Here is a 20,618-nt window from a genome sequence, read left to right as displayed (position 1 = left end):
TTGTAACAAAGCTTGTAGATGAAGTTGTTGAAAAAATTTTAAAAAATTGAAAGAGAAAAAAGTTGTTGTATAAGTTTTGAATTTCAGGACATGATCATGAAATTTCATTTGCATCAATTTGAACACTAGGAGAATTTCTGAGAGATTGTTCGATTGTATGGTGTACCCATTTTTATCATTTCAGATCATGACACTCAATCCAATTTTTATTTTTGGAGAGCTATTCAGCGAGAGTTGGGTACACAAGTGGAGCTCAGCATTGTATTTCACCCGCAAATGGATGGCCAGTCCGAGCGAACTATCCAGATCCTTGAGGATATGTTTAGGGCCTCTGTTATTGATTTCGGAGACCAGTGGGATCAGTTTCTACTATTGACAGAGTTTTCCTACAACAATTACTATTAGCCCAGCATTCAAATGGCGTTGTATGAGGCTTTATATGATAGGCAATATCGTTCTCCTGTTGGTTGGTTTGAGACCGGTGAGGCTAAGATGTTGGATACGTATTTAGTTCATAATACTTTAGAGAAGGTGAAGTCAATTCAAGTTCGCCTTCGAACAGCACAGAGCCGACGGAAGAGTTATGTGGGAAGGTCCGTGATGTAACTTATATGGAGGGCAGGAAGGTACTTTTGAAAATTTCGCCTATGAAGGGTGTGAAAAGATTTGGAAAGAAGCGCAAGTTGAGCCCAAGATTTATTGGTCCATTTGAGATCTTAGAGAGAGTTGGGGAGGTTGTTTATAGGCTTGCATTGCCTCCCAGCCTAAGTATGGGTTCATCCAGTATTTTATGTTTCTATACGTTGAAAGTATCATGAAGATAAGTCGCATGTTTTAGACTACAACACGGTACAACTTGATAAGGATTTGACTTATGAAGAAGAGCCGGTAGCTATTCTAGATCGGCAGGTTCAAAGGTTGAGATCTAAGGATTTTCTTCTGTGGAAGTGCTTTGGAGAGGTCAGTCGATTGAGGAGGCTACTTGGGAGTCCGAGTCCTATATGAGTAGTAGATGTCTCTATCTCGTTACCAATTCAGGTACATTTTTATGTTCATTCGAGGACGAATGTTTCTTTTAGAGGTGGAGAATGTAAAAACTCGTAGGTCATTTTGAGTTTTAGCTTCCTATTTCGTGATTTGAGACTTTATATAGCTTTATTTGATAATATATGACTTGTGTGCCTTTTTGGTTTTCGGAAAGTTTAAATGTGATTTTTCAAAGTAAGCTCGATTTTTGAACTTGAAAATGATTGGAGTTGACCACGGTCAATAGTTTTGGTGAACAACCTTGGATCAGTATTTTGACGATTCTAGTAGGTTCGTATAATAATTTTAGAATTATAGGCATGTTTGGTTAGGGTCTCGGGTGACCCGAGGCTGTTTCGACGCTTATTTTGAAAATTTGAGATGAACTTAACAACTTTAAAATCCTTGAGTTTAACATTCGATTCTTATTTTAGATGTTATTTTGATGTTTTGAGCTTGCGAGCGAGTTCGTATGATGCTGCCATACTTGTGTGGATGTTTAGAGTGGTCCCGGGGGGCTCGGTAAGGGGAGATGCCTTATATGAACACGAGCTTGGCTTAGCAAACGTGGTGGTCACTGACCACTGATCTTCGCGAACATGGGGATCCGTACGCGAACGTGAAGAAGAAAGTTCGCCATGTATAAATAGTGTTGAAAAACGAGATTCAGGTTCTTTTTACCATGTTTGGGTACTAGATCACAGATTGAGGAGATTTTCATCTCAACTTTATTGGTTAGTTATTTTTACCTAGTTTTGATTTATTTTCATGAATACTCATAGATTTTTTACCCTAAATTAAGTATCATCAAGAGTAAAAATTGGAGTTTTGGGAAAAAACATATGAGAACTAATTTTAGGGATTTGGACCTCGATTTGAGGTCCAATCATGTTATAAATTACATATTTGGACTTGGGGAGATTGAAGTAAATTAGAAATGGTCTTAATTTTGGATTTCGGCCATATGGGTACGAGTTAACTTTTTGTTGACTTTTTTAAATATGATAATGATGAAGTTTTTGTATATTAGAATAGTTTCTAAAGTTTGTTTTGATTTATTTGAGCAATATTTGACTAGATTCGGGTAATTTGGAGTCTTTCTCTAAAGGAAAAGCTGTGTTGGATTGTTGTTTTTATCCCGAAAAGAGATAAGTATCGTGGTTAACCTTGATTTGAGGGAATTAGGACGTGATTGGTCTATTTGTGCGTGATCTAGGTGTGAGGATGGTGTATATACAATATAACGAGTGTATATGCATTTTCATGGGTTTAAGCATGTAGGGTGTACTAGTTTATTTTATGCCTTTAATTATACCATGTCTTTACTTATTGTATGCTTTTACTGTGTGCTCTTAATTTATACATGCTATTACTTCATATATATGTCTTTACTTGTTACATGCCTTTATTTGTCACATGCTTCTACTTGTTTTATGCTTTTATTTATCGAATGTCTTTATATGTTACTTGCTCTTACATGTTATTAGATAGATACCTTTACCTGCTTCATGCCCTTACTTGCTTTATTGCCTTTACTTGTTTCTTGTCTTACTCTACTGTGCTCTATCGGATTGTGTGACCTTGATATTGTTCTCGTGTTTATGAGTTTTTGAAGTCTTTATTGACATATATATTGTGAGTCTAGTTCTTGAATATTGAATTGCCTAATACTCTTTGTTCATGCTCGTATTTTCTTAGTGAATTATGCTTTTTAGTCTCTTTTATGTTATGTTGTGAGCTTCGCCATACCTGGTTGTTTATTAGCATTTTTATATGAATTGGTATATTGGGATTGAGTTGTACGCTACAACAGTACTTATTATTAATATTGGGATCCGGTTGCACACTGCAATAATATTTAATATTAATTTTAGGATCAGATTACACGCTACAACAGTACTTGTTATTGATTGTGGGATTGGGTTGCATGCTGCAACGATGGTGATTATTGTTGGTGTTGATATTGGGATCAGGTTACACGCTGTAACGGATAGAAAATCTTGTAGTTATTCTTGGTTGTTGTTCTCCATTATGGTGTTGCATTATAAGGTTGTGTCGTGATGTTATTTCTGATTTTTTTATCTATTCGCTTATTTAATTTTATGACTTTACTCGTTTCTCTATATTTCCATTGCTTTTCTGCTTATTACTTGTACAAGTTTATAGTAAGTGTCTTGCCATAGTCTCGTCACTATCTCGTCGAGATTAGGCTCGATTCTTACTGAATATATAGGGTTGGTTGTTTTCATACTGCACTTCTGCATTTCTTGTGTGTCTCTCACTACTAGAAATCCGGAAAAAAACGACCAAAATTTGGTGACCAAAATTAGTCTGTCAAGAAAAGCGACCAAAGTTGGTTGCTAAATTGGATAAAATAATTAAATAATTATTCTAAATACATTAGCGACCAAGGTTGGTCGCTTTTTGGTCGATAATTTCGTCAAAATGTGGACCGAACTTGTCAGACTTGCTTGGTCAAAGAAATAATGAGATTAGCGAATAACGTTGGTCGCTAAAGTGGGACCCACATGTAAAATTTTAATAATTATAATATTATTTAAAAAATTATAAAATATAATTTAAAATTAGCGACCAAAGTTGGTCGCTCATTAAAGGATAAACAGATAGAGAATAACTTTGGTCGCTAATATGGGTCCCAGTTATAAAATTTTAATAATTATATTATTATTTAAAAAAACTATAAAATAAAAATAAATATAATTCTAACGTTTAACAATTATATTATTATTTTAAATATTATATAAAATATAAATAAATCTGATTTAAATTTAGCGACCAACTTTGGTCGCTAAATTTAATTTATGGATAATTGGCGACCAACTTTGGTCGCTAAATATAATTTCTGGAAAAGTAGTGACCAAAGTTGGTCTCTTTTTAGGTCAACATTGGTCAAAATTAAAAATTACTTTTGTATTTACTATATAAATAATATAAATGTAAACCGTTAACACTTTTATAATACAAGGGATGAATACACTAAAATATACTCTAACATGTTATATATGCAGTTAAGTAGTACAACGAAGCGTGTGTGTGTGTATATATATAAGAACATGCAGCGCTCGGAACACAGGGCCGGATTCTTAACATGCTATATATGACTTATAACCTACTCAGATGCATGTATATATATTAAAAACAAAACGTCTCGACTTATATCAATTAATATGTTATAATTGATTCATCGACTTATAACCTAGTGATGAATGAATGTAATTCATTAACTCTGTTACAATAAGTCGATGAATCAATTATAACATATTAATTGATATAAGTCGAGACGTTTTGTTTTTAATCAATAATCTCTCACTCTATATATATATATATACTATGCACTTATATAATACACTATACTATACACTTAGTATATATATACTATACTATACTATGCACTAAGTATTAGTGCATTAGCTAATATTATATCGAATATAGCTTATATATATATATATATATATATATATATATATATATATATATATATCAAACCATGCGTTTTCACATTTAACGTCAAAGAATCTGTAACGAGGTTGCACGATTGAGAGCTGGACCTGCCAAGTCTCTAATGGGTTCGATTGAATCTACTGTGGCCTATGGTCCAGTATATTTTAATACTCAACCCAATTTACAACTATCTCTTTCTGATGCCTTTCCTTAATGAGGGGAGGATCCTACTTATAGAAGAAAGAAAAAACATAACGAATCTTTGTACAGTAAAATGGGTCCCTTATATGGGTCCCTTATACAGGGTATCTACTGTGTATACAGTGTATCTACTATGTATATAGTATATCTACTGTGTATACAGTGTATGTACTGTTGATGTGGGATTTTTAGTAGTCCTATCCGATAATCATAGTCCTCTTTTTTCCAATTCTTTTATTTGTTGGAGGAAATCTTTTGCCTTATCTATGTCTTTGTCAGATAATATTACTTCTGTTTGCACAGGCTAGGAATCAGCTTTTGAGATATCATTGCCGCTTGTTTCACTTCGCATTGAAGTGTCAGATCTCTCATATTGATTTATCGACTGAAGCAAATTTCTTTTTACTTCTTCCAAATACTGATTTATCATTTCAGTTTTATCTCCTTCTTGCACTGATATCCTCCTGGCAATGTGTTTGACCGAGTTATCATCGATCATCTTCTTTTGAGGACTGGTTGAATATTCTTGGATTTTTTCTTTAATGGAATCCAAGAGTTCTTGCCCATATAGCATTTTGGTCTTGGGATCTATCTTCATTAATTTATCCCAAAAATTATTATAAAATGTCTTGTATAAGCAGGGGATTTGTTCTTCTGTAAATCCTAATTCTGGAATCCATTTATGGATCCATGGGATAGAGAACTCAATAAAGAAATATATCTGGTCAATCTTTTCCAAGTGGCATATATGATCTGCGTTATAAAGATTGTTTAAATCTGGGGAAATCTTGGCTCATTCTTTGTATAACTTAAGGAAAGGGTCCGGTAAGATCTTCACTTTCGGACCGTGGTATAACCACTAGTTTAAAAACTAATTAGGAATAGGTTCTGCAAATATCTTTGCACATACCTTTATGAACCAAGTATGTTTATGCCTTTCGTTATTGTAGTAAAGCACTTTATCAAAGGCTTGGATATAATCCCAGTATGTAAAGCTCATCAAGGATTTGTTAAGGCTTATCTACCGGCAAGCTCAACTAGCGCCTTTTGATTTTGAAATTCAGTACAAAAAAGAAATTGATAATTCCCTTCCGGATTTCTTATCCCGAGAATACTTAGATTGATTATGAATTTTTACACAACTTTTCTCGATGAAGAATTGTTAATCACTATTCTTAAAGTGGTTAAGTTAAATAGAGACTTACATGGTCTCATTATTGAAAAAATCATTGATAGTATGGCTAGTATGGTTGAAGATGAATTTTCTATTCATGATTATTCTGATGATATCAGGGATGATATGCAAGATTATTACTTCTCTGAATAAACTGTCTTGTTATATGTGCAGATATATATATATATATATATATATATATATATATATATATATATATATATATATATATATATATATATATATATATATATATATATATATATATATATATATATATATATATATATATATATATATATATATATATATATATATATATATATATATATATATATATATATATATATATATATATATATATATATATATAGAGAGAGAGAGAGAGAGAGAGTATACTATATATGTACATAATTTTAAATTGAATTAAAAATAATTTAATTTTTTTTTAGAAATAGCGACCAACTTTGGTCGCTATTTTGGTCAAACAGTCAAAACTTATTTTGCTACCAAAATAGCGACCAAAGTTGGTCGATATTTCTAATTCCAGTGTCAAAATCGGGTTTCCCCTCCCATTCTCTTATTTTCTTCAAACAATTTCCCCAAACTCTATCTTATCTCTCTCACACTCAAACCCCCTCCCCCCTCCGACTCCCAGCAGCAGCGGCGCCACCGACGGCAGCAGCTCCACCGCCGGCGACCTCCACTTCCCAGGTAGGTTTCCTCTCCTTCCTTTGTTTTTTTCGAAATACACTGATTTTGTTTAACTCCTCCTAGTTGATTTGTAAAAATTAATTGTTCTTAGCTAAATTAAATCTATGATAATTGTTAGTAGCTAAAATATTTAGTTTTACCTATTAATTTGGGGATAACATTAGCAATACCTAAATATTAGGGTTTTTGATTGGAAGCCTTCACTGTGTAATCCCGTATGTAATCCCGTATGTGTCACACCTCTTTTTTACACACCCGAAGGTAGCACAAGGGAGTTTTTTCAATTTAAGTGACATTATTCGAAATGAGATTATTATTTTTTAGAGTCGCCACTTGGAATAATTTATGGTGTCCCAAGTCACCGGTTTATTTTTAAATCCCAAATCGAAGAAATTTTTGACTTTATTTAAAAGTCTGCGAACCAGAAATTCTAGATAAGGAATTCTGTTAACCCGGGAGAAGGTATTAGGCATTCCCGGGTTCCGTGGTTCTAGCACGGTCGCTTAGCAATTTTTACTTGGCTTAAATTATTTAACTACTCATTTTTAGGACCTATGTGCATTTATCTCTTTACCACTTTTAAATCACTTGAATTATTCATAATTGAAGAATTGAGTTACGCGTACGTATACTCTTTCCTTTGGCGCGTCAAAATCATGTCACGCGAACGTGTCCACAATTAATAATGCTTTGTTTATTTTATTAAGGAAAGTTTGGTTGAAGTTGCGCGAACGCATCCCTCGAGTCTTTTAAGAGTTAAATTTGCAATTATATTACGCGAACGTATATATAATTGCAATACTAATCTAAATCGGGCGTAAAGCAATCTACGAAAAGGTCAAGGCATTTCTAAACTAATAAATTTATATGAGGGCCATAAATTAAAAGATTATATTTGTATATGGTACACCCCAATCTATTTTACTAAAAAGGTTTCATTTTATTTAGTTAACACCACTAATTTTGAGGCTTAAAACAAGAGATCGTTTAATTAGAAATGGGAAATCTGGGCCTAGTTAAATTAAGAAGAAAGGTTCACCTTTTAGATGGAGCTACATTTGGGGCCTAAGACATGGCCTATTAGAGAAAGAACTTGAGAGCTTTTGCCTTTTATTGAGAATTTAGACAAGTTTGTGACCACATTGGGCTAACTCAGGCAGGCCCAATTACTAAATTTCCTGATTGAGCCTGTCTACCCCTTTTGCATTTTTAGCCATGGTACACACTTAAATCAGTAACTACAAGAGAAACATTCTCTTTGAGCTAAAGAAATCCAGGCTCACAAACACCAAAATTGAATGTTAATCACAACACATACGATTTGCAAACAAATGTCACATTTATACCATGACCTATGAGGTAATTCATGGGTTTGTGTTTATAACACATGCCCAAACATCTAGGTCAGATTTGCTCGATGAGCCCAAGTGTTGGGCTTGTTTGCAAATACAACTCAGTTTACAATTACACACAACCCCAAGTATATTCATTGCAGAGGAAATTCGAAGAATTAAATTCTGTTGGGTCAACTCGTGAAGTCCAAATGCCTAAGCCCAAATGGCTCGGGCCAGACTTTATCGAGTAGGCCCAAGGTTTGGGCCTAATTTTGACCCAATACCAAACTTTGCACATATCTCAGAATGCATTTATTGTTCGAACAAAATAGCCCACTTTTGTAGGTTTACTGACAACTAATCTGGATTTTAAAAAAATTAACAGTCCATATTACAAATTTGTAAGTCCAAAATTATACAATGAAGTCTACACTGCTAAAGAATCCAGCACATTAAAAGTTGATAATCCGAAAAATTCTAAAGGAACAAGAATACAATAAAAATGAAGGCTTCTACTGATTCCAGGTTTCCCTTTGATTACTTCTTCGAATCCAATGTGCCAAATATGCAAGAACTCAACTACAGAGCTACTTTTTACAAAGCTACTTGCCCAGGCTCCCAACATGAGACTTCTTATGGCTAAATCAGCCTTGTTTCCTGAGTATCTCATGGATTTGACTATGGAAAAGGTCAGATTCACAAGATTACTTCAGTCATGCTACTTTGACAGACCTAAGTTAAAGCTGAAGAATGCAATAATAATAAAAGAAGATGATTTTTCATGAGTTTAACCATATTGAAGGTTAAACACATAAACCATTAAAGGACTTCAGCTCAAAATCCTAGCAGCCTCATCTTCTTTCCCAAAATATGTAAATCCTACCTCAAAAAACATTCAAAACCAATTGGTCCAACCAACTGGTGGCTAAACCAATAGGCTACAGCTTATGATCAGACAGCCAAAAGACAAATGAAAGCAGCATTTTGGAAAGAAAATGAATCAGATGAAGGAGAGAAAGAAAGCATTATGAACTGAACCTAAATACTGTCATAAGATACATCTATTGATGCTATTTTGACGCCACTTTTCTACATGCTGAAATGCACATGAAAAAGCTGATGAAGAGTAATAAACAACACATTAATTTCTACTGTTGACATATGCATCCATACACACATAGTCATGAATAACTTCAGATTGCACAAGTGGAGTCATTCTCATATCCAAATATGGTTACATACCTAGAGATGATTAAAACAAGACCAAATAAAGGTCACTAGAACAGCTGATTCTTCCATAATAGTGAGCAACAACAGACAGCCAAACAAATAACCAAATCAGAAACCAACTTCAGCTTTCAAAAACCCAGAGATTTCAACTCAAGAAGACCAAGAGAAGTTTTTCTACTTCAAGTCACTTTCACCTTTTCAGAAAACCAAAGAAGAAAGTTTTTCTCAAAGTTTGAAACTTAGTCTTTTCAGCAGAAGAATGATTTTTTTGTGTCGTAAATCAGTGCTAAAAAAAATCTCTGTGTGTGAGTGAGTGATGTTCCCTTTTTATAGAGTGTACCAAAAGCATCACAAAAGGAATATTCTGACCTAATTTTTGAAATTTCAGAATAGTACAACATCTTTTGACAGTTGTATGTCCTTTTTCTTATCCAATATCAGCATTTTTGCTAAGGATAGGGACAACTGTCCTAAATACTAGAACTTTCTGATTTCAGCCTAAGTAAAAATCTAATTTTACCCTTTAAGTTACTGCTTATTTCAGTTTTACCTAGGTTCTTTTAATTCAAAACAAGTCCCTAAAGTTTATGTTGGTTTCCAAATCAAACCAAACAATTTGAAATAAAGCAAAGATGCATCATATGTCAATGGAACAGTAAAAATCACAAAGAACTGCTGTAACTTTAAAATTGAGTTTTTTTTCTAATTTAAGACTGTTTTTTTCTAATTAATTAGTAAATCATGAGGGGAACCTAGAATTTAAACTAATCAAACATAAAGATAAGCAGGTTAACCAATCAAAACACAAAAATCTAATCCGGAAATTATCAGCAGGAATCAGAACCAAGGAGACTAGTTTATTGGAACCCTATTTAGACTTAAACCATGAAATTCAGGCATAGAAACTTAACTGATTACTAATTAATCAAGAACTAGTAATTAGAAGATCATGCAACTAAGGACAGGGCAGCAAAATAAAGCAACAATCCAACAGGAAATCTAAAAGAGCCTAAACTTCACACAAATTCAACATGCTTTAATTAAGGGATGGCCGAAAATAAATTAAAAATTACAAGAGGGAAAGGAGAAGAAGCTTAATCATGCTGCTAAAGGAAAATCAAACATGCATAGAAGGGACAAAACAAAACAAAATTAAACAATCAAAAAAAGAGAAAGAAAAGGGGTTTACCCGATTGAAATTAACATTGGATAAAAAACGAAGCACTGCCCAAAACTCATGATATGTGATATGGACTTTCGACCAACATTAATCGACTGTTCTTAACAAGAACAGTCGATTAATGAAGGTTTTAAGTCCATTAGACCAGATACAATCCCCAAAAAGACGAAGAGGAAAATTAGGGTTCTTCCGGGGTCACGATATTTGAAATTCGTGGAACTCGGGGCTGATTCGAAAGGGGCTAATGGTGGATTGGGATTCAGATAGGGGTAAGCATCACAGTGTGTGAATTTGGGACGATTTGGAACGGTTCAAGTTTTGGGCCGTGATTTTGATCTAAGATTCGAACAAATCTAAAGGGATTAGAGGGTAACCAATTGGAGGTTGGGAATGAGGAGGTGAAGGGGAGTTCAGGGTGTAAATTTGGGATTGATTGAACCATCGGAACCGCTATGAGACGATTTCCAGTGGGTGGTTTGCGGCGGAGACGGTGAGGGTTTCATGGCGGCTAGGGTTTGGATGTTGAGAGAAGGGAGACGAAGTGAGAGAGGGGGGTCTGATGGGGGTAGGTCTCTTCGGACAGTTATATAGAGAAGTACAAAGTAGTTCCGAGCCGTTGGACGATGAAAATCCACCAGCTGTGATGAAATGAGGCAAAAACGGGGTCGTTTAGGGGTTTTATGGGGTGGACCGGTTTAAATCAATATTGGTCCTGGGTCTGGAGACGGGTTTGGGCTGATTCGAGCCAAATTCTGGGCTCTTTTTTTTGGGGGTCCAATTTCGAAAAAAAAATAAATCCCTTTTCTTTTATTTTCAAAATCTTTTCTTTCTTTCGTTTTTCTTTTTTTTTTAATTAAAAATCCTAAATTACCTAGAATATGAAAAAAAAATTAAACTAATTAATTAATTATAAAATTATAAAAGCTACTTAATCCTAAAGAGAAAAATCAATAAAAAAGATAAAAATGTAGAAATTGGTCCATTTTTGTGATTTTCATTTTTAATAAAGCAAATAATTAATTAATTAATCCTAAAAAATATAAAAATAAATCCTGAATGCAATGCATGATATTTTTATATTTTTCATAATTTAAATAAAACTTAAACATGTACAAAAATGCAAATAATTAAATAAAAATCCTACAAAAATCCCTAAAATAACAAATAATTAAAAGAAGAGACCTAATTATTGGAATTTTTGTAGGAGTAACCCATGTGGGGCAAAAATCACTTGATCACAGCTGCCCCTCTTTGCTCGGAGATACGAATGATTTTTGGGCAAAGATAAAATGAGCAATTATGAGGTATTTTTGCCCGTTTGAAACTCCATGAGAAGCACTTTTTGAAAAGCGTCTGACCGAACCTTGCTTCAAAGGTTGCCTACATATTCTTGGCTATAAAGGAATCAGGTCAGTGTAGTTCTGGAAGTTTTGGTAGCTGGGATTACCGAGAAAGCTGGGATTCCACTACTGTTGCTGCTGTTTCTGCTTGCTGAGCTCCTTATTACACCAAAATTGAAAGTAAAAAGCTAAGCTACCTAAGCCTATCAACTACGAGTTACAAGATTCCTATCTATAAATCTCTTGAGGCCTGATCTTGAGTCTTAATTGGTTCTTGTTGTGGACTCCGATCTGAATCTTGATGCTCGTCAGCTGTTGGTGTTGGTTCTTTCTTCAGGTTTGGGTCAAGGCGGGACATGCGAAGCTTGTGACTTCAATCATATCTTGGGCAGTCCGCATCTTTCTCCGCTTTAACCTTTTGAATCCACTTCTTTTGTTCTTTTCCTTCTTTTCTTTATTCTGGATTGAGACTCATTCTTTTGGTTATCTTGAATCCTGTGCCTCGAGGTCAAACCTGCTCAGACACCAAAACAAACAAACGAACGAAATTTTTTGCCCCAGTTTTCACTAGGAAAATTTCGTGAGTTATTTGTAACAAAAATCTAACCCCCCCTTATTTTTAAAGCGATAAAATAAGGATCGTGTGTCTTTAGGAGGAAGATTAGGTAATGGAGCCCTATGTCTAAAATTCTCAATTAGGGAATGAAGGCCCTATGTTGGCAAAAAAGGCGACTAGGGAATGGAGGCCCTATGTCTAAAATCTCAACTCAGGGATTGGAACCCTAATGTTGGCAAAGAAAAGGCGACTAGGGAATGGAGGCCCTATGTCTAAAAATCTCAACTTAGGGATTGGAGCCCTAATGTTGGTACAAAAGGCGACTAGGGAATGGAGGCCCTATATCTAAAAATCTCAACTTAGGGATTGGAGCCCTAATGTTGGCAAAAATGCGACTAGGGAATGGAGGCCCTATGTCTAAATCTCAACTCAGGGATTGGAGCCCTAATGTTGGCAAAAAGGAGACTAGGGAATGGAGGCTCTATGTCTAAAATCTCAACTTAGGGATTGGAGCCCTAATGTTGGCAAGAAAGACGACTAGGGAATGGAGGCCCTATGTCTAAAATCTCAACTCAGGGATTGGAGCTCTAATGTTGGTAAAAAAGGCGATTAGGAAATGGAGGCCCTATGTCTAAAAATCTCAACTTAGGGATTGGAGCCCTAATGTTGGTAAAAAAGGTGACTAGGGATGGAGGCCCTATGTCTAAATCTCAACTCAGGGATTGGAGCCCTAATGTTGGCAAAAAGGCGACTAGGGAATGGAGGCCCTATGTCTAAAATCTCAACTCAGGGATTGGAGCCCTAATGTTGGCAAAAAAGACGACTAGGGAATGGCGGCTCTATGTCTAAAATCTCAACTCAGGGATTGGAGCCCTAATGTTGGCAAAAGGCGACTAGGGAATGGAGGCTCTATGTCTAAAATCTCAACTCAGGGATTGGAGCCCTAATGTTGGTAAAAATGGTGACTAGGGAATGAAGGCCTTATGTCTAAAAATCTCAACTTAGGGATTGGAGCCCTAATGTTGGTAAAAAAAGGCGACTAGGGAATGGAGGCCCTATGTCTAAATCTCAACTTAGGGATTGGAGCCCTAATGCTGGCAAAAAGGCGACTAGGGAATGAAGGCCCTATGTCTAAAATCTCAACTCAGGGATTGGAGCCCTAATGTTGGCAAAATGGCGACTAGGGAATGGAGTCCCTATGTCTAAAATCTCAATTCAGGGATTGGAGCTCTAATGTTGGTAAAAGGCGACTAGGGAATGGAGGCCCTATGTCTAAAAAAATCTCAGGGATTGGAGCCCTAATGTTGGTAAGAGCGTAAAAGATTGAGGTTGGGAGTCCCAAGCTAACACACATTTTTTTCAATTTAAATTTTTCAATAAAACGCGAGAAAGAAACTTGGAGTGAACTTCCCTTATTTGGAGTGGTTGTTGCAGCAAACTATTTCTAGCTCTTGCACATCTTTTCCCTTTCGGTTGCACCTGCTTCTTGCACAGTTGCTTTGGGTTGCACCTGTTTCAACTTTTCAAATAAAGAACAATTGTTAGTTTGAAACGGTGATTGGTTTTGTGGCCTTCATCATTTTTGATCACTTGATCTTGGCTCAACTCTTTTGGTTGGAACCTCTGCTGCTTGCTGTCTTTTCAGAAAGTTGATCTCTATCCTAAAACCGATGAGCTCAACTTTTCAAATTTTCTTATGACTGCTTAATTGCATAGGCTTTGGCCCTTTCACTTTATTCTGCCTCTAGGGGCTTGGATTTCTTTTCATTTTCGATAAACTCAGATTTCGGAGCATCAGTCATCATGGCCAGCCGGGATCGACTTGATGCACCCGCTGAGGCTGGGTACTTTTATTTGGACTTGGTTTTTATTAAGCAGGACCCTGTAAAACCAATCTTGCCACCTTTTCCTTTGCATTAGCTTCGGGACAAAGTTAGACCGAAAGGGATTCAAGGAAAAGTAAACAAAGGACAAGAAAATGAATTTAAAGGAGAAATGTCCCTTTCGGGGAGGAAGGACGGACTTATCTAGGGTGCATGCAAACTTCAAATAGACATGACATGCTTCTTGGACTTAGACAACCGATCTGCACAACTATCCCAACTTCTCACAAACCCATTGCGACCCGTGTTTCAAAACCGAGAAAACTTGCCAGGACTCTTTCAATACCAATGGTGGTGAGGGGTTTCTTCTCTTCGATCAACAACTCCCTTTGTGGGTTTTCGCCAATTGACCTATCTCATTTCTCTTCTCACCATCGCTCTATAGTGCTCTTTACGAGTTTTCACTAATAAGACTCTCTCGTTTTCAATTTCTCTGCTCACCTTCGACTTATGATGCCCGTGGGTTTTCACCAATAAGACTCTCTCATTTTATTTCTCTTATCTTGATTACACTGGATCCAAATGGCCGCGTTCTCCAATTTTGAAAAACCTTTTGTCGATTGATCGGAAGGACTTAAACCAAGTTTGGGTAAAAAGAACTTGGATTGAATTACAACTTTGGAACTGTTCGGGCGGGATCATCGCCAAATCATTATAACATCTGCCCCAGTTTCACTTTTGGGGGAAATTGGATTTTTGTTTTGGTGTGACTGAACCCCAGAGGGAGGCTGCCTACGTATCCTTTCGGAATCAAGTCGAACGTAGTTCAGGAAAATACTTTGCTTTTGTTGTTGTTTTTTTTTTTTCGAGTTCCAAAGAGGGTAATGAAAGAAAAGTAACCGGCTCAAAGGGTTAGCAAAAGGATTTGGAGTGTTTGGGGTAGCGAGAATGAAAGCCTTCATCATCCCAATCGGATAGTGCTATTGCTGCAGAAGGACTAGACATAGTACCTTTTGACCGCGTCTGTGTTCACAGCTGCCTCGGGATCATTTCCTTCGATATCTCCCAAGTACAATGCTCCTCTGGGAAATATCTTTCTGATGATGTATGGCCTTTCCAATTGGGAGAAAATTTCCTTTTTGCTTCCTGATGATGGGGAAGAATACGCCTTAGAACGAGTTGCCCCACTTCAAAATTTCTAGGCCGCACTTTCTTGTTGTAAGTACGGGCCATTTTTTGTTGGTACAACTGCATGTGGCAGACTACGGCTATTCGTTTCTCATCAATCAGGGTTAACTGCTCCAGGCGGGCTTTGACCTACTCATTGTCTTCAATTTTAGCTTCCACAATGATTCGGAGAGAAGGGATTTCAACTTCTGCGGGTATTACGGCTTCGGTGCCATAAACCAAAAGGTACGAGGTTGCTCCGACCGACGTGCGCACAGTAGTGCGATACCCCAACAATGCAAAAGGCAACTTTTCATGCCACTACCTGGAACTTTGAATCATCTTTCTCAAAATCTTTTTGATGTTCTTATTTACTGCTTCAACGGCACCGTTGGCTTTGGGATGGTAAGGAGTAAAGTTCCGATGTGTTATCTTGAATTGCTCACATATCTCCCCCATCAAACGACTATTCAAGTTTGCAGCATTATCTGTGATAATAGTTGCAGGGATACCGAAACGGCAAATAATATTGGAGTGCACGAAATCTACCATAGTTTTCTTGGTGACAGACTTGAGAGTGATTGCTTCAACCCATTTCGTGAAATAGTCGATGGCGACCAATATGAATCTGTGCCTATTTGAGGCTTTTGGCTCGATCGGCCCAATGACATCCATGCCCCAAGCCACAAATGGCCAAGGTGCTGACATGGGATGCAGTTCTGTGGGTGGTTCATGAATCAAATCCCCGTGCACCTAACACTGATGACATTTCCGAACAAAACTGAAGCAGTCTTTTTCCATGGTCATCCAATAATAACCCGCTCGAAGGATTTTCTTTGCCAAAACATACCCATTCATGTGGGGTCCGCACACTCCCGCGTGCACTTCGTACATGATTCTTCCGGCCTCTTCTGCATCAACACATCTTAACAAATTGAGGTCTGGAGTTCTTTTGTATAGGACATCACCACTCAAAAAGAAACCACTTGTGTGTCGTCTGATGGTTCTCTTTTGATTCCCACTGGCTTGCTCGGGGTATTCTTGTGTTTTCAAAAATCTTTTGATGTCATGGTACTATGGCTGAATATTTGGTTCTGACTCAACCGTATTGCAGTAACCGTGCCTTTCCCGGATTTGGATTTCCAAAGGATCAATGTGAGTATTGCCTGGGTATGGCAGCATCGAGGCCAAAGTAGCAAGTGCATCAGCTAATTCATTATGACAGCGAGGGATGTACCTGAATTCTATTAACTTGAATCGCTTGCCAAGATCTTCTATATGTTGCCTATAAGGAATAAGCTTGACATCTCGGGTCTTGAACTTGTCGGATAATTAAATCTGAGTCTCCCATGATTAACAATTCTTCGACATCTCGGTCGATTGCCATGTTCATACCCATCATGCAAGCTTCACACTCGGCGGTATTGTTTGTGCAGAAAAATCGAAGTCGGGCTGTGGCTGGATAATGCTGGCCAGTGGGTGAGATCAAGATTGCCCCAATTCCAACACCTTTTGCGTTCACCGCCCCATCAAAGAACATTTTCCAAGCATGGGTGTCTTCAGATATTGCCTCAACTGAATTTATCTCTTCATCTGGAAAGTAAGTACTCAAAGGTTGGTATTCATCATCAACCGGGTTCTCAGCCAAATGATCTGCTAATACCTGGGCTTTTATTGTCGTGCGAGTGACATAGACTATGTCAAACTCTGTGAGCAGGATCTGCCACTTTGCTAATCTCCCAGTGGCCATTGGTTTCTAGAATATGTATTTTAAATGATCCAACCTAGTTATGAGGTAAGTGGTGTATGCTTGCAAATAATGCCTCAGTTTCTGAGCGACCCATGTCAAAGCGCAACAAGTTTTTTCCAATAAAGTGTACTTGGCTTCATAACCGGTAAACTTCTTGCTCAGATAGTAAATGGCCTGCTCTTTCTTTCCGGTCGCATCATGTTGCCCGAGGACACAACCGAAAGAATTTTCCAAGACTGTCAAATACAAGAAAAGAGGCCTCCCTCGCTCAGGTGGGACCAATACTGGCAGATTCGACAGATATTCTTTGATTTTATCAAAAGCCTCTTGGCACTCGTTTGTCCATTTGATTGTCGCATCTTTCTTCAGCAATTTGAATATGGGTTCACACGTGGATGTTGACTGAGCAATGAATAATCTTCCCAACAAACTCATAACATCTTTCTTGGTTCTTGGAGGAGGCAACTCTTGAATAGACTTTATCTTTGTTGGGTCCAACTCGATTCCCCTCCGACTGACTATGAATCCCAAAAGTTTGTCGGATGGTACCCCAAATACACATTTGACTGGGTTCAGCTTCAAATCATATTTGCGCAACCACTCAAAGAAATTTCTCAAGTCCCAAACATGGTCGTCCTGGGTTTTGGATTTGATGATTACATCGTCCACGTATACCTCTATCTCTTGGTGCATCATATCATGAAAAATGGCAGTCATGGCTCTCATGTAGGTTACCCCGGCGTTCTTCAGACCAAATGGCATGACTCTGTAATAGTATGTACCCCAAGGTGTGGTAAAAGCTGTCTTTTCTGCATCTTCTTCATCTATCAATACCTAGTGATATCCTGCGTAACAATCGACGAAGGACTGTATCTCATGTTTGGCGCAGTTATCAACAAGGATGTGGATGTTCGGCAAAGGGAAGTTATCTTTGGGACTTGCCTTGTTTAAATCTCTGTAATCCACACACACTCGAATTTTTCCGTCCTTCTTTTGCACTGGAACTACATTGGCTAACCATATGGTGTATCGAACCACTTAGATTACCCCCGCTTTCAACTGTTTTGTGACCTCTTCTTTAATCTTGTCACTGATATCGGTTTTAAACTTTCTTTGCTTTTTCTGGACAGGGGGACAATGGGGGTGAGTTGGCAACTTATGAACCACCAAATTAACACTTAGTCCTGGCATGTCATCGTATGACCAAGCACTGACAAAGGTCGGGTCAATGCGTCCCAGGTTTTCTCGTCTGTGTGAATGCTTATCTTGGTTTCCCTGACTTTTTCAGAACTACCCAAATTAACCGGCTCAGCATCATTCAAGTTTGGCTTAGGTTTATTCTCAAACTGTTCCAATTCCCGATTTATTTCCCTAAAAGCCTCTTCTTCATCATATTCTGGTTCTTGGTTCATTATTTCATGGTTAGACAGCGTGTTTGGATCTGGGCATGAAGTCCGCAAGCATGTCATATTTTTTAAAACCGCACTATTAGAACTGATAGAAGAAATAAAGAGAAAAATAACCAAATCAGAAAGAATAAAGAGAAATGGACGATGAAATACGAATTTTATTTTCATTGAATTTGAAAGATATCAGGGTTACATTGGAAATTAAAAGACAGGAAACTAAAGAAAACATCCGAGTTACACCCTGGAATAACTCGTGATGCAAAAAAAGTGGCAGGACAGGTCTACCGGGACTCTCGCCTGATTGGTAATGGGGTAGCCTTCCAATTCTGCAGTTTGGCATTAGGTCCCATATACAGCACCACAGCGGTGCTTGTGCCTTCCCCAGGTTGAACCATGTGGGCTTCATACATTATCTTCCTCATGGCCCTACAGATTTCTTTGATTCCTTCGGCCGTAAAGGACTTATGTTCCTCTTCTTCATTGTACTTTGGCTTGACAAATGTTCTGTACAGATGCGGCACTAGCTGAGGTAAGACCCAACCATTATTCTTTCTATCATTTGCCCATCTTACATCAGCTGGAGTAGGTCGGAAGCCTACCCCAAAGAACTTTTCACTGGCAGTCAGGGTGATAGGTTCAGCTATTCCTTGCAACGATTTCCCAAGTCCTTTCCCAAGTTTGTAGTCATGCCTGATCATTTCGTTGGCCACCATGATTGATGCATTAGAAAGGAAGGGTTGAGGACAAGGTTTTCCTTCTTCGCACTGATCAGCGACCACGATTTCAAAGGCATGATAGACTATCTGCTCACTTCCTTCTCTTGCTTCAAGATATGGAACTGACGAGTCCCGATAAATCGATTGCTCATCTTCCCTGTGAACCACAATCTCCTGATCCTCATGTTCGAACTTCACCATATGGTGGAGAGTGGAAGGCACATCCCCACTGTGTGAATCCACAGCCTTCCCAAGAGAAAATTGTATGACGTGTCCATGTCCAGAACCTGAAAGGTTACTTCAAAGTCTACTGGGCCGATGGTCAAAATCATATCAATCTCTCCAATTGTGTCCTTTTTGATACCATCGAAGGCACGTACACAGACGTTGTTGGGACGGATTCTCTCGGTACCAATTTCCATACGCTGCAAAGTTGAGAGTGGGAAAATGTCTACCCCAGAGCCTCCGTCCAACATAATCCTTTTCACGTAGTACCCTTCGCATTTGACTATCAGGTGCATGGCTTTGTTATGTGCGGCCCCTTCTGGGGGCAAGTCATTTTTGCTGAAGGAGATCTGGTTAATTGCGAAAAATCTTTCGGCCATTCTCTCCAACTGCTCTACAGAAGTCTTAACAAGCACATATGCTTCATTAAGGGTCTTGATCAATACTTTTTGATGTTCGGTGGAATTCATCAACAGAGATAACAAGGAGACTTGTGCAAGAAATTTTCGGAGCTGGTCGATCACCATTTTCATCTTCTGAAAGAAGGCCTCCGCTTCTTCGGCACTTACGGCCTTCTTAGATGGGAAGCGCTTTCTAGTAGCATTGTTCACCTCTTCCAAATTGAAATACTTTTCTGCCGGGTTATTTTCTTGAACTTCTCCCGAGATTTCTTTGCCTTTGTAAGTCACCACTAATTGTAGTTCTAGGGCACAACGATAGGATCCGTCATGGGCTTTTGTGATGCGCGGCCAATAACCACGGGCTCTCTCAGCCTTGGTAGATTAATTGGCCCGCGCATCACATAAACTTCCTTGGGCACATACATTTGGGTTGTCTTATTCAGCTCGAATCTCCTGGGAGGACTCAAAGTCATCTGCTTTTCTTCGCGGCCTCGAGGGACATAGAGAACGACATCTTTGGGAGGCATTGCCCCAGTTTCAACTTCAATTTTCTTCTCTAACTTTGAAGGGGTGGTTTTGTCCTTTTTCTCCCCTTTTTCTTGCTTCGGGGAAGCTTTTAATTTCTTTTCTACATCGGCAATGGCAATGATGGCCTTCAACGCTGGGTCAAATTCCTTATCCTTACAAATCATTTCGATTACCGGTACATTGTTGTGGGCCGGTAGTGGGTTGTTAATCACATTGGGAATATCTTCATCCCTTAGCACTATTTTTCTTTGTTCTATCAAGTTCTCCACGGCTCTCTTCAGAGTCCATCAATCATCTGTGTCGTGCTCTTCTGCCCATGAGTGATAGGCACATCGGGTATCGGATCTGTAGGCAGGTGAGGCTAGGTTTTTCTTGGTTTGAG

The sequence above is a fragment of the Nicotiana tabacum genome, chromosome 10 (assembly GCF_000715075.1).
Source record: "Nicotiana tabacum cultivar K326 chromosome 10, ASM71507v2, whole genome shotgun sequence".
Lineage (NCBI taxonomy): Eukaryota > Viridiplantae > Streptophyta > Magnoliopsida > Solanales > Solanaceae > Nicotiana > Nicotiana tabacum.
The sequence above is the reverse complement of the archived record's forward strand: the minus strand, read 5'-3'. Positions refer to the sequence as shown.